The sequence below is a fragment of the Staurois parvus genome, unplaced genomic scaffold, assembly GCF_062004578.1.
Source record: "Staurois parvus isolate SC_StPar_1 unplaced genomic scaffold, SC_StPar_1.0 ptg001352l, whole genome shotgun sequence".
Taxonomy (NCBI): domain Eukaryota; kingdom Metazoa; phylum Chordata; class Amphibia; order Anura; family Ranidae; genus Staurois; species Staurois parvus.
Window position 1 is genome coordinate 329,237 of NW_028319148.1, and position 15,092 is coordinate 344,328.

The 15,092-nt window shown below is 51.8% G+C and overlaps 17 non-coding genes across 17 annotated transcripts; 8 read left to right on the forward strand and 9 right to left on the reverse strand.

Annotated features, from left to right (window-relative positions):
• Positions 1–1,314: 1,314 nt before the first annotated feature.
• Positions 1,315–1,388, reverse strand: TRNAI-AAU (transfer RNA isoleucine (anticodon AAU)). The gene has a single exon. It is a non-coding gene; the product is annotated as a tRNA-Ile (tRNA).
• A 124-nt stretch (positions 1,389–1,512) lies between these two features.
• TRNAW-CCA (transfer RNA tryptophan (anticodon CCA)) lies at positions 1,513–1,584 on the forward strand. The gene has a single exon. It is a non-coding gene; the product is annotated as a tRNA-Trp (tRNA).
• A 1,438-nt stretch (positions 1,585–3,022) lies between these two features.
• TRNAI-AAU (transfer RNA isoleucine (anticodon AAU)) lies at positions 3,023–3,096 on the reverse strand. The gene has a single exon. It is a non-coding gene; the product is annotated as a tRNA-Ile (tRNA).
• A 124-nt stretch (positions 3,097–3,220) lies between these two features.
• Positions 3,221–3,292, forward strand: TRNAW-CCA (transfer RNA tryptophan (anticodon CCA)). The gene has a single exon. It is a non-coding gene; the product is annotated as a tRNA-Trp (tRNA).
• A 1,438-nt stretch (positions 3,293–4,730) lies between these two features.
• On the reverse strand, positions 4,731–4,804 carry TRNAI-AAU (transfer RNA isoleucine (anticodon AAU)). Its single transcript has one exon. It is a non-coding gene; the product is annotated as a tRNA-Ile (tRNA).
• Positions 4,805–4,928: 124 nt separating this feature from the next.
• Positions 4,929–5,000, forward strand: TRNAW-CCA (transfer RNA tryptophan (anticodon CCA)). Its single transcript has one exon. It is a non-coding gene; the product is annotated as a tRNA-Trp (tRNA).
• Positions 5,001–6,438: 1,438 nt separating this feature from the next.
• TRNAI-AAU (transfer RNA isoleucine (anticodon AAU)) lies at positions 6,439–6,512 on the reverse strand. The gene has a single exon. It is a non-coding gene; the product is annotated as a tRNA-Ile (tRNA).
• Positions 6,513–6,636: 124 nt separating this feature from the next.
• Positions 6,637–6,708, forward strand: TRNAW-CCA (transfer RNA tryptophan (anticodon CCA)). Its single transcript has one exon. It is a non-coding gene; the product is annotated as a tRNA-Trp (tRNA).
• A 1,438-nt stretch (positions 6,709–8,146) lies between these two features.
• TRNAI-AAU (transfer RNA isoleucine (anticodon AAU)) lies at positions 8,147–8,220 on the reverse strand. Its single transcript has one exon. It is a non-coding gene; the product is annotated as a tRNA-Ile (tRNA).
• A 124-nt stretch (positions 8,221–8,344) lies between these two features.
• TRNAW-CCA (transfer RNA tryptophan (anticodon CCA)) lies at positions 8,345–8,416 on the forward strand. The gene has a single exon. It is a non-coding gene; the product is annotated as a tRNA-Trp (tRNA).
• A 1,438-nt stretch (positions 8,417–9,854) lies between these two features.
• TRNAI-AAU (transfer RNA isoleucine (anticodon AAU)) lies at positions 9,855–9,928 on the reverse strand. Its single transcript has one exon. It is a non-coding gene; the product is annotated as a tRNA-Ile (tRNA).
• Positions 9,929–10,052: 124 nt separating this feature from the next.
• On the forward strand, positions 10,053–10,124 carry TRNAW-CCA (transfer RNA tryptophan (anticodon CCA)). Its single transcript has one exon. It is a non-coding gene; the product is annotated as a tRNA-Trp (tRNA).
• A 1,438-nt stretch (positions 10,125–11,562) lies between these two features.
• TRNAI-AAU (transfer RNA isoleucine (anticodon AAU)) lies at positions 11,563–11,636 on the reverse strand. Its single transcript has one exon. It is a non-coding gene; the product is annotated as a tRNA-Ile (tRNA).
• A 124-nt stretch (positions 11,637–11,760) lies between these two features.
• On the forward strand, positions 11,761–11,832 carry TRNAW-CCA (transfer RNA tryptophan (anticodon CCA)). Its single transcript has one exon. It is a non-coding gene; the product is annotated as a tRNA-Trp (tRNA).
• Positions 11,833–13,270: 1,438 nt separating this feature from the next.
• On the reverse strand, positions 13,271–13,344 carry TRNAI-AAU (transfer RNA isoleucine (anticodon AAU)). The gene has a single exon. It is a non-coding gene; the product is annotated as a tRNA-Ile (tRNA).
• Positions 13,345–13,468: 124 nt separating this feature from the next.
• Positions 13,469–13,540, forward strand: TRNAW-CCA (transfer RNA tryptophan (anticodon CCA)). Its single transcript has one exon. It is a non-coding gene; the product is annotated as a tRNA-Trp (tRNA).
• A 1,438-nt stretch (positions 13,541–14,978) lies between these two features.
• Positions 14,979–15,052, reverse strand: TRNAI-AAU (transfer RNA isoleucine (anticodon AAU)). Its single transcript has one exon. It is a non-coding gene; the product is annotated as a tRNA-Ile (tRNA).
• Between the last annotated feature and the right edge of the window lie 40 nt (positions 15,053–15,092).

Sequence of the window (15,092 nt, forward strand, 5' to 3'; positions counted from 1 at the left end):
TGCCCACTGGCCTGGAGGAAGCTGGAGATCTGGGTCACACCGTTGGACGCAGGCTCACAAAGCCTCTCATAGGCAACAATCAAGCAATTACAACCTGCCTCGCGACAAGGTTACCAATAAAAACAAACACAGCCACCCTAACAACTGGACCACGCTATGGGAGCTTTGGGATGAACTCTGCTGCAATTGCAGCTCCATTTATGCTTCTAAGCAAAGGGGCCAGGTACACCACCTTCAAATGCAATGAAAAGGCACAGAGAGCTTTTCAACAGCTTAAGTTAGTATAGTATAAACGACCAGTGTTGCCCACCCCCAAATTTAGTCGACAATTTCACCTCGAGACCAACACCTTCAATATGGGCCTGGGAGAAGCCTTGTCCCAGGAAATGAATGGGGAAGAACATCAAGAAGCATACTCCATCCAGGCTCTAACTCCTGCAGGGAGGAACCATTCAATAGTGGAAAGGGAGACTCTGGCCACAAATTGGCACCAGAGTCCTTGAGGTATGACCTTTTGGCCAAACGCCTCCCATTCTCCAGTACGGTGGAGGGCTCAGAAGGAAGGGAGCAATGAAAGGGTCACAAGGCGCTTTCTGGCTTTGCAAGGCTTTCCATTTTATGTAGAACACGGGCCAGGGAACTAGCAAGGGAATGCTGGATGGACTGTGACGTGCTGGAAAACTAGGCTCCCTCCCAAAGGTCTGAGCACAGGGGAAGGCTATGCGAGGCACTGGCTGGCAGAACCATGGACGGATGATAGGTTTTCCCTAGGGTGCTGACATATGCATGCTGAGGGCCTCAAGGGCTTGTGGCGGCTGATGTGGAGTAAACTGTCTTTTTGTTATCTGAGAACCTGAAACAGGTATTGTTGTGGATCTTGGAGCCTTGAGGCATTGCAAAGTTTTGGGTGGGAGAAAGCTAACAGTCCTAGGTGCCCATGTTACCTTGTAGCCAGACCTGAGTATGAATCTTAGCTGTCCGTGGGCTTTTGTATATGCCAGTTGACTGGTGCTCAGGGTTCTCTCTCCTGCTCTCTGTGTGCTTTGGGAGCCTGCTGCCGGGTGAAACGTTTGAGCGCTGACAGTAGACGGACAAGTTTGAAGTGCTGCCTGTTTGTTTTGGGGATCCCATTCGGGGAGACCCTGTTAGTCAAGGAGTGACCCGAGTTTAGCCAGTGGCTCAGACGTAATTCATTGGCGTCCTTAGCAAAAGAGTCATTATTGCTGTGTGTTTAATAGGTTGTAGAAAAGAAGGCCAAGCGCGGATGGGCATGGAAAGCCACCTTAGTGGGATGCTATTGAAAGAAAAGCAGACTGGCCCGTACGGGGATCGAACCCGCGACCTTGGCGTTATTAGCACCACGCTCTAACCAACTGAGCTAACCAGCCCAAGCTTGCTTAGGGTGGGCCCGCTAAAGCTGGCACAGGACTATCTGGGCTGTGAGGAATTCTTTGGGCAGCCACAGAAGCAATGACACAAGAGCAGGCAAAAATGTCCCCAACCCATGTCAGAGACCTCGTGGCGCAACGGTAGCGCGTCTGACTCCAGATCAGAAGGTTGCGTGTTCAAATCACGTCGGGGTCATGTTGATTTTCATGGCCGTCTGCTTAGCCCACTTTCACAGGGTCTTTACACGTCTTGGGCTACTGCCGGCCGACCCAGGGGACACTCGCCTCCAGATCACCCTCGCGCACATTCCCTTATAGCTTGCCCACTGGCCTGGAGGAAGCTGGAGATCTGGGTCACACCGTTGGACGCAGGCTCACAAAGCCTCTCATAGGCAACAATCAAGCAATTACAACCTGCCTCGCGACAAGGTTACCAATAAAAACAAACACAGCCGCCCTAACAACTGGACCACGCTATGGGAGCTTTGGGATGAACTCTGCTGCAATTGCAGCTCCATTTATGCTTCTAAGCAAAGGGGCCAGGTACACCACCTTCAAATGCAATGAAAAGGCACAGAGAGCTTTTCAACAGCTTAAGTTAGTATAGTGTAAACGACCAGTGTTGCCCACCCCCAAATTTAGTCGACAATTTCACCTCGAGACCAACACCTTCGATATGGGCCTGGGAGCAGCCTTGTCCCAGGAAATGAATGGGGAAGAACATCAAGAAGCATACTCCATCCAGGCTCTAACTCCTGCAGGGAGGAACCATTCAATAGTGGAAAGGGAGACTCTGGCCACAAATTGGCACCAGAGTCCTTGAGGTATGACCTTTTGGCCAAACGCCTCCCATTCTCCAGTACGGTGGAGGGCTCAGAAGGAAGGGAGCAATGAAAGGGTCACAAGGCGCTTTCTGGCTTTGCAAGGCTTTCCATTTTATGTAGAACACGGGCCAGGGAGCTAGCAAGGGAATGCTGGATGGACTGTGACGTGCTGGAAAACTAGGCTCCCTCCCAAAGGTCTGAGCACAGGGGAAGGCTATGCGAGGCACTGGCTGGCAGAACCATGGACGGATGATAGGTTTTCCCTAGGGTGCTGACATATGCATGCTGAGGGCCTCAAGGGCTTGTGGCGGCTGATGTGGAGTAAACTGTCTTTTTGTTATCTGAGAACCTGAAACAGGTATTGTTGTGGATCTTGGAGCCTTGAGGCATTGCAAAGTTTTGGGTGGGAGAAAGCTAACAGTCCTAGGTGCCCATGTTACCTTGTAGCCAGACCTGAGTATGAATCTTAGCTGTCCGTGGGCTTTTGTATATGCCAGTTGACTGGTGCTCAGGGTTCTCTCTCCTGCTCTCTGTGTGCTTTGGGAGCCTGCTGCTGGGTGAAAGGTATGAGCGCTGACAGTAGACGGACAAGTTTGAAGTGCTGCCTGTTTGTTTTGGGGATCCCATTCGGGGAGACCCTGTTAGTCAAGGAGTGACCCGAGTTTAGCCAGTGGCTCAGACGTAATTCATTGGCGTCCTTAGCAAAAGAGTCATTATTGCTGTGTGTTTAATAGGTTGTAGAAAAGAAGGCCAAGCGCGGATGGGCATGGAAAGCCACCTTAGTGGGATGCTATTGAAAGAAAAGCAGACTGGCCCGTACGGGGATCGAACCCGCGACCTTGGCGTTATTAGCACCACGCTCTAACCAACTGAGCTAACCGGCCCAAGCTTGCTGAGGGTGGGCCCGCTAAAGCTGGCACAGGACTATCTGGGCTGTGAGGAATTCTTTGGGCAGCCACAGAAGCAATGACACAAGAGCAGGCAAAAATGTCCCCGACCTATGTCAGAGACCTCGTGGCGCAACGGTAGCGCGTCTGACTCCAGATCAGAAGGTTGCGTGTTCAAATCACGTCGGGGTCATGTTGATTTTCATGGCCGTCTGCTTAGCCCACTTTCACAGGGTCTTTACACGTCTTGGGCTACTGCCGGCCGACCCAGGGGACACTCACCTCCAGATCACCCTCGCGCACATTCCCTTATAGCTTGCCCACTGGCCTGGAGGAAGCTGGAGATCTGGGTCACACCGTTGGACGCAGGCTCACAAAGCCTCTCATAGGCAACAATCAAGCAATTACAACCTGCCTCGCGACAAGGTTACCAATAAAAACAAACACAGCCACCCTAACAACTGGACCACGCTATGGGAGCTTTGGGATGAACTCTGCTGCAATTGCAGCTCCATTTATGCTTCTAAGCAAAGGGGCCAGGTACACCACCTTCAAATGCAATGAAAAGGCACAGAGAGCTTTTCAACAGCTTAAGTTAGTATAGTGTAAACGACCAGTGTTGCCCACCCCCAAATTTAGTCGACAATTTCACCTCGAGACCAACACCTTCGATATGGGCCTGGGAGCAGCCTTGTCCCAGGAAATGAATGGGGAAGAACATCAAGAAGCATACTCCATCCAGGCTCTAACTCCTGCAGGGAGGAACCATTCAATAGTGGAAAGGGAGACTCTGGCCACAAATTGGCACCAGAGTCCTTGAGGTATGACCTTTTGGCCAAACGCCTCCCATTCTCCAGTACGGTGGAGGGCTCAGAAGGAAGGGAGCAATGAAAGGGTCACAAGGCGCTTTCTGGCTTTGCAAGGCTTTCCATTTTATGTAGAACACGGGCCAGGGAGCTAGCAAGGGAATGCTGGATGGACTGTGACGTGCTGGAAAACTAGGCTCCCTCCCAAAGGTCTGAGCACAGGGGAAGGCTATGCGAGGCACTGGCTGGCAGAACCATGGACGGATGATAGGTTTTCCCTAGGGTGCTGACATATGCATGCTGAGGGCCTCAAGGGCTTGTGGCGGCTGATGTGGAGTAAACTGTCTTTTTGTTATCTGAGAACCTGAAACAGGTATTGTTGTGGATCTTGGAGCCTTGAGGCATTGCAAAGTTTTGGGTGGGAGAAAGCTAACAGTCCTAGGTGCCCATGTTACCTTGTAGCCAGACCTGAGTATGAATCTTAGCTGTCCGTGGGCTTTTGTATATGCCAGTTGACTGGTGCTCAGGGTTCTCTCTCCTGCTCTCTGTGTGCTTTGGGAGCCTGCTGCTGGGTGAAACGTATGAGCGCTGACAGTAGACGGACAAGTTTGAAGTGCTGCCTGTTTGTTTTGGGGATCCCATTCGGGGAGACCCTGTTAGTCAAGGAGTGACCCGAGTTTAGCCAGTGGCTCAGACGTAATTCATTGGCGTCCTTAGCAAAAGAGTCATTATTGCTGTGTGTTTAATAGGTTGTAGAAAAGAAGGCCAAGCGCGGATGGGCATGGAAAGCCACCTTAGTGGGATGCTATTGAAAGAAAAGCAGACTGGCCCGTACGGGGATCGAACCCGCGACCTTGGCGTTATTAGCACCACGCTCTAACCAACTGAGCTAACCGGCCCAAGCTTGCTGAGGGTGGGCCCGCTAAAGCTGGCACAGGACTATCTGGGCTGTGAGGAATTCTTTGGGCAGCCACAGAAGCAATGACACAAGAGCAGCCAAAAATGTCCCCGACCCATGTCAGAGACCTCGTGGCGCAACGGTAGCGCGTCTGACTCCAGATCAGAAGGTTGCGTGTTCAAATCACGTCAGGGTCATGTTGATTTTCATGGCCGTCTGCTTAGCCCACTTTCACAGGGTCTTTACACGTCTTGGGCTACTGCCGGCCGACCCAGGGGACACTCACCTCCAGATCACCCTCGCGCACATTCCCTTATAGCTTGCCCACTGGCCTGGAGGAAGCTGGAGATCTGGGTCACACCGTTGGACGCAGGCTCACAAAGCCTCTCATAGGCAACAATCAAGCAATTACAACCTGCCTCGCGACAAGGTTACCAATAAAAACAAACACAGCCACCCTAACAACTGGACCACGCTATGGGAGCTTTGGGATGAACTCTGCTGCAATTGCAGCTCCATTTATGCTTCTAAGCAAAGGGGCCAGGTACACCACCTTCAAATGCAATGAAAAGGCACAGAGAGCTTTTCAACAGCTTAAGTTAGTATAGTGTAAACGACCAGTGTTGCCCACCCCCAAATTTAGTCGACAATTTCACCTCGAGACCAACACCTTCGATATGGGCCTGGGAGCAGCCTTGTCCCAGGAAATGAATGGGGAAGAACATCAAGAAGCATACTCCATCCAGGCTCTAACTCCTGCAGGGAGGAACCATTCAATAGTGGAAAGGGAGACTCTGGCCACAAATTGGCACCAGAGTCCTTGAGGTATGACCTTTTGGCCAAACGCCTCCCATTCTCCAGTACGGTGGAGGGCTCAGAAGGAAGGGAGCAATGAAAGGGTCACAAGGCGCTTTCTGGCTTTGCAAGGCTTTCCATTTTATGTAGAACACGGGCCAGGGAGCTAGCAAGGGAATGCTGGATGGACTGTGACGTGCTGGAAAACTAGGCTCCCTCCCAAAGGCCTGAGCACAGGGGAAGGCTATGCGAGGCACTGGCTGGCAGAACCATGGACGGATGATAGGTTTTCCCTAGGGTGCTGACATATGCATGCTGAGGGCCTCAAGGGCTTGTGGCGGCTGATGTGGAGTAAACTGTCTTTTTGTTATCTGAGAACCTGAAACAGGTATTGTTGTGGATCTTGGAGCCTTGAGGCATTGCAAAGTTTTGGGTGGGAGAAAGCTAACAGTCCTAGGTGCCCATGTTACCTTGTAGCCAGACATGAGTATGAATCTTAGCTGTCCGTGGGCTTTTGTATATGCCAGTTGACTGGTGCTCAGGGTTCTCTCTCCTGCTCTCTGTGTGCTTTGGGAGCCTGCTGCCGGGTGAAACGTTTGAGCGCTGACAGTAGACGGACAAGTTTGAAGTGCTGCCTGTTTGTTTTGGGGATCCCATTCGGGGAGACCCTGTTAGTCAAGGAGTGACCCGAGTTTAGCCAGTGGCTCAGACGTAATTCATTGGCGTCCTTAGCAAAAGAGTCATTATTGCTGTGTGTTTAATAGGTTGTAGAAAAGAAGGCCAAGCGCGGATGGGCATGGAAAGCCACCTTAGTGGGATGCTATTGAAAGAAAAGCAGACTGGCCCGTACGGGGATCGAACCCGCGACCTTGGCGTTATTAGCACCACGCTCTAACCAACTGAGCTAACCGGCCCAAGCTTGCTGAGGGTGGGCCCGCTAAAGCTGGCACAGGACTATCTTGGCTGTGAGGAATTCTTTGGGCAGCCACAGAAGCAATGACACAAGAGCAGGCAAAAATGTCCCCGACCCATGTCAGAGACCTCGTGGCGCAACGGTAGCGCGTCTGACTCCAGATCAGAAGGTTGCGTGTTCAAATCACGTCGGGGTCATGTTGATTTTCATGGCCGTCTGCTTAGCCCACTTTCACAGGGTCTTTACACGTCTTGGGCTACTGCCGGCCGACCCAGGGGACACTCACCTCCAGATCACCCTCGCGCACATTCCCTTATAGCTTGCCCACTGGCCTGGAGGAAGCTGGAGATCTGGGTCACACCGTTGGACGCAGGCTCACAAAGCCTCTCATAGGCAACAATCAAGCAATTACAACCTGCCTCGCGACAAGGTTACCAATAAAAACAAACACAGCCACCCTAACAACTGGACCACGCTATGGGAGCTTTGGGATGAACTCTGCTGCAATTGCAGCTCCATTTATGCTTCTAAGCAAAGGGGCCAGGTACACCACCTTCAAATGCAATGAAAAGGCACAGAGAGCTTTTCAACAGCTTAAGTTAGTATAGTGTAAACGACCAGTGTTGCCCACCCCCAAATTTAGTCGACAATTTCACCTCGAGACCAACACCTTCGATATGGGCCTGGGAGCAGCCTTGTCCCAGGAAATGAATGGGGAAGAACATCAAGAAGCATACTCCATCCAGGCTCTAACTCCTGCAGGGAGGAACCATTCAATAGTGGAAAGGGAGACTCTGGCCACAAATTGGCACCAGAGTCCTTGAGGTATGACCTTTTGGCCAAACGCCTCCCATTCTCCAGTACGGTGGAGGGCTCAGAAGGAAGGGAGCAATGAAAGGGTCACAAGGCGCTTTCTGGCTTTGCAAGGCTTTCCATTTTATGTAGAACACGGGCCAGGGAGCTAGCAAGGGAATGCTGGATGGACTGTGACGTGCTGGAAAACTAGGCTCCCTCCCAAAGGTCTGAGCACAGGGGAAGGCTATGCGAGGCACTGGCTGGCAGAACCATGGACGGATGATAGGTTTTCCCTAGGGTGCTGACATATGCATGCTGAGGGCCTCAAGGGCTTGTGGCGGCTGATGTGGAGTAAACTGTCTTTTTGTTATCTGAGAACCTGAAACAGGTATTGTTGTGGATCTTGGAGCCTTGAGGCATTGCAAAGTTTTGGGTGGGAGAAAGCTAACAGTCCTAGGTGCCCATGTTACCTTGTAGCCAGACCTGAGTATGAATCTTAGCTGTCCGTGGGCTTTTGTATATGCCAGTTGACTGGTGCTCAGGGTTCTCTCTCCTGCTCTCTGTGTGCTTTGGGAGCCTGCTGTCGGGTGAAACGTTTGAGCGCTGACAGTAGACGGACAAGTTTGAAGTGCTGCCTGTTTGTTTTGGGGATCCCATTCGGGGAGACCCTGTTAGTCAAGGAGTGACCCGAGTTTAGCCAGTGGCTCAGACGTAATTCATTGGCGTCCTTAGCAAAAGAGTCATTATTGCTGTGTGTTTAATAGGTTGTAGAAAAGAAGGCCAAGCGCGGATGGGCATGGAAAGCCACCTTAGTGGGATGCTATTGAAAGAAAAGCAGACTGGCCCGTACGGGGATCGAACCCGCGACCTTGGCGTTATTAGCACCACGCTCTAACCAACTGAGCTAACCGGCCCAAGCTTGCTGAGGGTGGGCCCGCTAAAGCTGGCACAGGACTATCTGGGCTGTGAGGAATTCTTTGGGCAGCCACAGAAGCAATGACACAAGAGCAGGCAAAAATGTCCCCGACCCATGTCAGAGACCTCGTGGCGCAACGGTAGCGCGTCTGACTCCAGATCAGAAGGTTGCGTGTTCAAATCACGTCGGGGTCATGTTGATTTTCATGGCCGTCTGCTTAGCCCACTTTCACAGGGTCTTTACACGTCTTGGGCTACTGCCGGCCGACCCAGGGGACACCCACCTCCAGATCACCCTCGCGCACATTCCCTTATAGCTTGCCCACTGGCCTGGAGGAAGCTGGAGATCTGGGTCACACCGTTGGACGCAGGCTCACAAAGCCTCTCATAGGCAACAATCAAGCAATTACAACCTGCCTCGCGACAAGGTTACCAATAAAAACAAACACAGCCACCCTAACAACTGGACCACGCTATGGGAGCTTTGGGATGAACTCTGCTGCAATTGCAGCTCCATTTATGCTTCTAAGCAAAGGGGCCAGGTACACCACCTTCAAATGCAATGAAAAGGCACAGAGAGCTTTTCAACAGCTTAAGTTAGTATAGTGTAAACGACCAGTGTTGCCCACCCCCAAATTTAGTCGACAATTTCACCTCGAGACCAACACCTTCGATATGGGCCTGGGAGCAGCCTTGTCCCAGGAAATGAATGGGGAAGAACATCAAGAAGCATACTCCATCCAGGCTCTAACTCCTGCAGGGAGGAACCACTCAATAGTGGAAAGGGAGACTCTGGCCACAAATTGGCACCAGAGTCCTTGAGGTATGACCTTTTGGCCAAACGCCTCCCATTCTCCAGTACGGTGGAGGGCTCAGAAGGAAGGGAGCAATGAAAGGGTCACAAGGCGCTTTCTGGCTTTGCAAGGCTTTCCATTTTATGTAGAACATGGGCCAGGGAGCTTGCAAGGGAATGCTGGATGGACTGTGACGTGCTGGAAAACTAGGCTCCCTCCCAAAGGTCTGAGCACAGGGGAAGGCTATGCGAGGCACTGGCTGGCAGAACCATGGACGGATGATAGGTTTTCCCTAGGGTGCTGACATATGCATGCTGAGGGCCTCAAGGGCTTGTGGCGGCTGATGTGGAGTAAACTGTCTTTTTGTTATCTGAGAACCTGAAACAGGTATTGTTGTGGATCTTGGAGCCTTGAGGCATTGCAAAGTTTTGGGTGGGAGAAATCTAACAGTCCTAGGTGCCCATGTTACCTTGTAGCCAGACCTGAGTATGAATCTTAGCTGTCCGTGGGCTTTTGTATATGCCAGTTGATTGGTGCTCAGGGTTCTCTCTCCTGCTCTCTGTGTGCTTTGGGAGCCTGCTGCCGGGTGAAACGTTTGAGCGCTGACAGTAGACGGACAAGTTTGAAGTGCTGCCTGTTTGTTTTGGGGATCCCATTCGGGGAGACCCTGTTAGTCAAGGAGTGACCCGAGTTTAGCCAGTGGCTCAGACGTAATTCATTGGCGTCCTTAGCAAAAGAGTCATTATTGCTGTGTGTTTAATAGGTTGTAGAAAAGAAGGCCAAGCGCGGATGGGCATGGAAAGCCACCTTAGTGGGATGCTATTGAAAGAAAAGCAGACTGGCCCGTACGGGGATCGAACCCGCGACCTTGGCGTTATTAGCACCACGCTCTAACCAACTGAGCTAACCGGCCCAAGCTTGCTGAGGGTGGGCCCGCTAAAGCTGGCACAGGACTATCTGGGCTGTGAGGAATTCTTTGGGCAGCCACAGAAGCAATGACACAAGAGCAGCCAAAAATGTCCCCGACCCATGTCAGAGACCTCGTGGCGCAACGGTAGCGCGTCTGACTCCAGATCAGAAGGTTGCGTGTTCAAATCACGTCAGGGTCATGTTGATTTTCATGGCCGTCTGCTTAGCCCACTTTCACAGGGTCTTTACACGTCTTGGGCTACTGCCGGCCGACCCAGGGGACACTCACCTCCAGATCACCCTCGCGCACATTCCCTTATAGCTTGCCCACTGGCCTGGAGGAAGCTGGAGATCTGGGTCACACCGTTGGACGCAGGCTCACAAAGCCTCTCATAGGCAACAATCAAGCAATTACAACCTGCCTCGCGACAAGGTTACCAATAAAAACAAACACAGCCACCCTAACAACTGGACCACGCTATGGGAGCTTTGGGATGAACTCTGCTGCAATTGCAGCTCCATTTATGCTTCTAAGCAAAGGGGCCAGGTACACCACCTTCAAATGCAATGAAAAGGCACAGAGAGCTTTTCAACAGCTTAAGTTAGTATAGTGTAAACGACCAGTGTTGCCCACCCCCAAATTTAGTCGACAATTTCACCTCGAGACCAACACCTTCGATATGGGCCTGGGAGCAGCCTTGTCCCAGGAAATGAATGGGGAAGAACATCAAGAAGCATACTCCATCCAGGCTCTAACTCCTGCAGGGAGGAACCATTCAATAGTGGAAAGGGAGACTCTGGCCACAAATTGGCACCAGAGTCCTTGAGGTATGACCTTTTGGCCAAACGCCTCCCATTCTCCAGTACGGTGGAGGGCTCAGAAGGAAGGGAGCAATGAAAGGGTCACAAGGCGCTTTCTGGCTTTGCAAGGCTTTCCATTTTATGTAGAACACGGGCCAGGGAGCTAGCAAGGGAATGCTGGATGGACTGTGACGTGCTGGAAAACTAGGCTCCCTCCCAAAGGCCTGAGCACAGGGGAAGGCTATGCGAGGCACTGGCTGGCAGAACCATGGACGGATGATAGGTTTTCCCTAGGGTGCTGACATATGCATGCTGAGGGCCTCAAGGGCTTGTGGCGGCTGATGTGGAGTAAACTGTCTTTTTGTTATCTGAGAACCTGAAACAGGTATTGTTGTGGATCTTGGAGCCTTGAGGCATTGCAAAGTTTTGGGTGGGAGAAAGCTAACAGTCCTAGGTGCCCATGTTACCTTGTAGCCAGACCTGAGTATGAATCTTAGCTGTCCGTGGGCTTTTGTATATGCCAGTTGACTGGTGCTCAGGGTTCTCTCTCCTGCTCTCTGTGTGCTTTGGGAGCCTGCTGCCGGGTGAAACGTTTGAGCGCTGACAGTAGACGGACAAGTTTGAAGTGCTGCCTGTTTGTTTTGGGGATCCCATTCGGGGAGACCCTGTTAGTCAAGGAGTGACCCGAGTTTAGCCAGTGGCTCAGACGTAATTCATTGGCGTCCTTAGCAAAAGAGTCATTATTGCTGTGTGTTTAATAGGTTGTAGAAAAGAAGGCCAAGCGCGGATGGGCATGGAAAGCCACCTTAGTGGGATGCTATTGAAAGAAAAGCAGACTGGCCCGTACGGGGATCGAACCCGCGACCTTGGCGTTATTAGCACCACGCTCTAACCAACTGAGCTAACCGGCCCAAGCTTGCTGAGGGTGGGCCCGCTAAAGCTGGCACAGGACTATCTGGGCTGTGAGGAATTCTTTGGGCAGCCACAGAAGCAATGACACAAGAGCAGGCAAAAATGTCCCCGACCCATGTCAGAGACCTCGTGGCGCAACGGTAGCGCGTCTGACTCCAGATCAGAAGGTTGCGTGTTCAAATCACGTCGGGGTCATGTTGATTTTCATGGCCGTCTGCTTAGCCCACTTTCACAGGGTCTTTACACGTCTTGGGCTACTGCCGGCCGACCCAGGGGACACTCACCTCCAGATCACCCTCGCGCACATTCCCTTATAGCTTGCCCACTGGCCTGGAGGAAGCTGGAGATCTGGGTCACACCGTTGGACGCAGGCTCACAAAGCCTCTCATAGGCAACAATCAAGCAATTACAACCTGCCTCGCGACAAGGTTACCAATAAAAACAAACACAGCCACCCTAACAACTGGACCACGCTATGGGAGCTTTGGGATGAACTCTGCTGCAATTGCAGCTCCATTTATGCTTCTAAGCAAAGGGGCCAGGTACACCACCTTCAAATGCAATGAAAAGGCACAGAGAGCTTTTCAACAGCTTAAGTTAGTATAGTGTAAACGACCAGTGTTGCCCACCCCCAAATTTAGTCGACAATTTCACCTCGAGACCAACACCTTCGATATGGGCCTGGGAGCAGCCTTGTCCCAGGAAATGAATGGGGAAGAACATCAAGAAGCATACTCCATCCAGGCTCTAACTCCTGCAGGGAGGAACCATTCAATAGTGGAAAGGGAGACTCTGGCCACAAATTGGCACCAGAGTCCTTGAGGTATGACCTTTTGGCCAAACGCCTCCCATTCTCCAGTACGGTGGAGGGCTCAGAAGGAAGGGAGCAATGAAAGGGTCACAAGGCGCTTTCTGGCTTTGCAAGGCTTTCCATTTTATGTAGAACACGGGCCAGGGAGCTAGCAAGGGAATGCTGGATGGACTGTGACGTGCTGGAAAACTAGGCTCCCTCCCAAAGGTCTGAGCACAGGGGAAGGCTATGCGAGGCACTGGCTGGCAGAACCATGGACGGATGATAGGTTTTCCCTAGGGTGCTGACATATGCATGCTGAGGGCCTCAAGGGCTTGTGGCGGCTGATGTGGAGTAAACTGTCTTTTTGTTATCTGAGAACCTGAAACAGGTATTGTTGTGGATCTTGGAGCCTTGAGGCATTGCAAAGTTTTGGGTGGGAGAAAGCTAACAGTCCTAGGTGCCCATGTTACCTTGTAGCCAGACCTGAGTATGAATCTTAGCTGTCCGTGGGCTTTTGTATATGCCAGTTGACTGGTGCTCAGGGTTCTCTCTCCTGCTCTCTGTGTGCTTTGGGAGCCTGCTGTCGGGTGAAACGTTTGAGCGCTGACAGTAGACGGACAAGTTTGAAGTGCTGCCTGTTTGTTTTGGGGATCCCATTCGGGGAGACCCTGTTAGTCAAGGAGTGACCCGAGTTTAGCCAGTGGCTCAGACGTAATTCATTGGCGTCCTTAGCAAAAGAGTCATTATTGCTGTGTGTTTAATAGGTTGTAGAAAAGAAGGCCAAGCGCGGATGGGCATGGAAAGCCACCTTAGTGGGATGCTATTGAAAGAAAAGCAGACTGGCCCGTACGGGGATCGAACCCGCGACCTTGGCGTTATTAGCACCACGCTCTAACCAACTGAGCTAACCGGCCCAAGCTTGCTGAGGGTGGGCCCGCTAAAGCTGGCACAGGACTATCTGGGCTGTGAGGAATTCTTTGGGCAGCCACAGAAGCAATGACACAAGAGCAGGCAAAAATGTCCCCGACCCATGTCAGAGACCTCGTGGCGCAACGGTAGCGCGTCTGACTCCAGATCAGAAGGTTGCGTGTTCAAATCACGTCGGGGTCATGTTGATTTTCATGGCCGTCTGCTTAGCCCACTTTCACAGGGTCTTTACACGTCTTGGGCTACTGCCGGCCGACCCAGGGGACACCCACCTCCAGATCACCCTCGCGCACATTCCCTTATAGCTTGCCCACTGGCCTGGAGGAAGCTGGAGATCTGGGTCACACCGTTGGACGCAGGCTCACAAAGCCTCTCATAGGCAACAATCAAGCAATTACAACCTGCCTCGCGACAAGGTTACCAATAAAAACAAACACAGCCACCCTAACAACTGGACCACGCTATGGGAGCTTTGGGATGAACTCTGCTGCAATTGCAGCTCCATTTATGCTTCTAAGCAAAGGGGCCAGGTACACCACCTTCAAATGCAATGAAAAGGCACAGAGAGCTTTTCAACAGCTTAAGTTAGTATAGTGTAAACGACCAGTGTTGCCCACCCCCAAATTTAGTCGACAATTTCACCTCGAGACCAACACCTTCGATATGGGCCTGGGAGCAGCCTTGTCCCAGGAAATGAATGGGGAAGAACATCAAGAAGCATACTCCATCCAGGCTCTAACTCCTGCAGGGAGGAACCACTCAATAGTGGAAAGGGAGACTCTGGCCACAAATTGGCACCAGAGTCCTTGAGGTATGACCTTTTGGCCAAACGCCTCCCATTCTCCAGTACGGTGGAGGGCTCAGAAGGAAGGGAGCAATGAAAGGGTCACAAGGCGCTTTCTGGCTTTGCAAGGCTTTCCATTTTATGTAGAACATGGGCCAGGGAGCTTGCAAGGGAATGCTGGATGGACTGTGACGTGCTGGAAAACTAGGCTCCCTCCCAAAGGTCTGAGCACAGGGGAAGGCTATGCGAGGCACTGGCTGGCAGAACCATGGACGGATGATAGGTTTTCCCTAGGGTGCTGACATATGCATGCTGAGGGCCTCAAGGGCTTGTGGCGGCTGATGTGGAGTAAACTGTCTTTTTGTTATCTGAGAACCTGAAACAGGTATTGTTGTGGATCTTGGAGCCTTGAGGCATTGCAAAGTTTTGGGTGGGAGAAATCTAACAGTCCTAGGTGCCCATGTTACCTTGTAGCCAGACCTGAGTATGAATCTTAGCTGTCCGTGGGCTTTTGTATATGCCAGTTGATTGGTGCTCAGGGTTCTCTCTCCTGCTCTCTGTGTGCTTTGGGAGCCTGCTGCCGGGTGAAACGTTTGAGCGCTGACAGTAGACGGACAAGTTTGAAGTGCTGCCTGTTTGTTTTGGGGATCCCATTCGGGGAGACCCTGTTAGTCAAGGAGTGACCCGAGTTTAGCCAGTGGCTCAGACGTAATTCATTGGCGTCCTTAGCAAAAGAGTCATTATTGCTGTGTGTTTAATAGGTTGTAGAAAAGAAGGCCAAGCGCGGATGGGCATGGAAAGCCACCTTAGTGGGATGCTATTGAAAGAAAAGCAGACTGGCCCGTACGGGGATCGAACCCGCGACCTTGGCGTTATTAGCACCACGCTCTAACCAACTGAGCTAACCGGCCCAAGCTTGCTGAGGGTGGGCCCGCTAAAGCTGGCACAGGA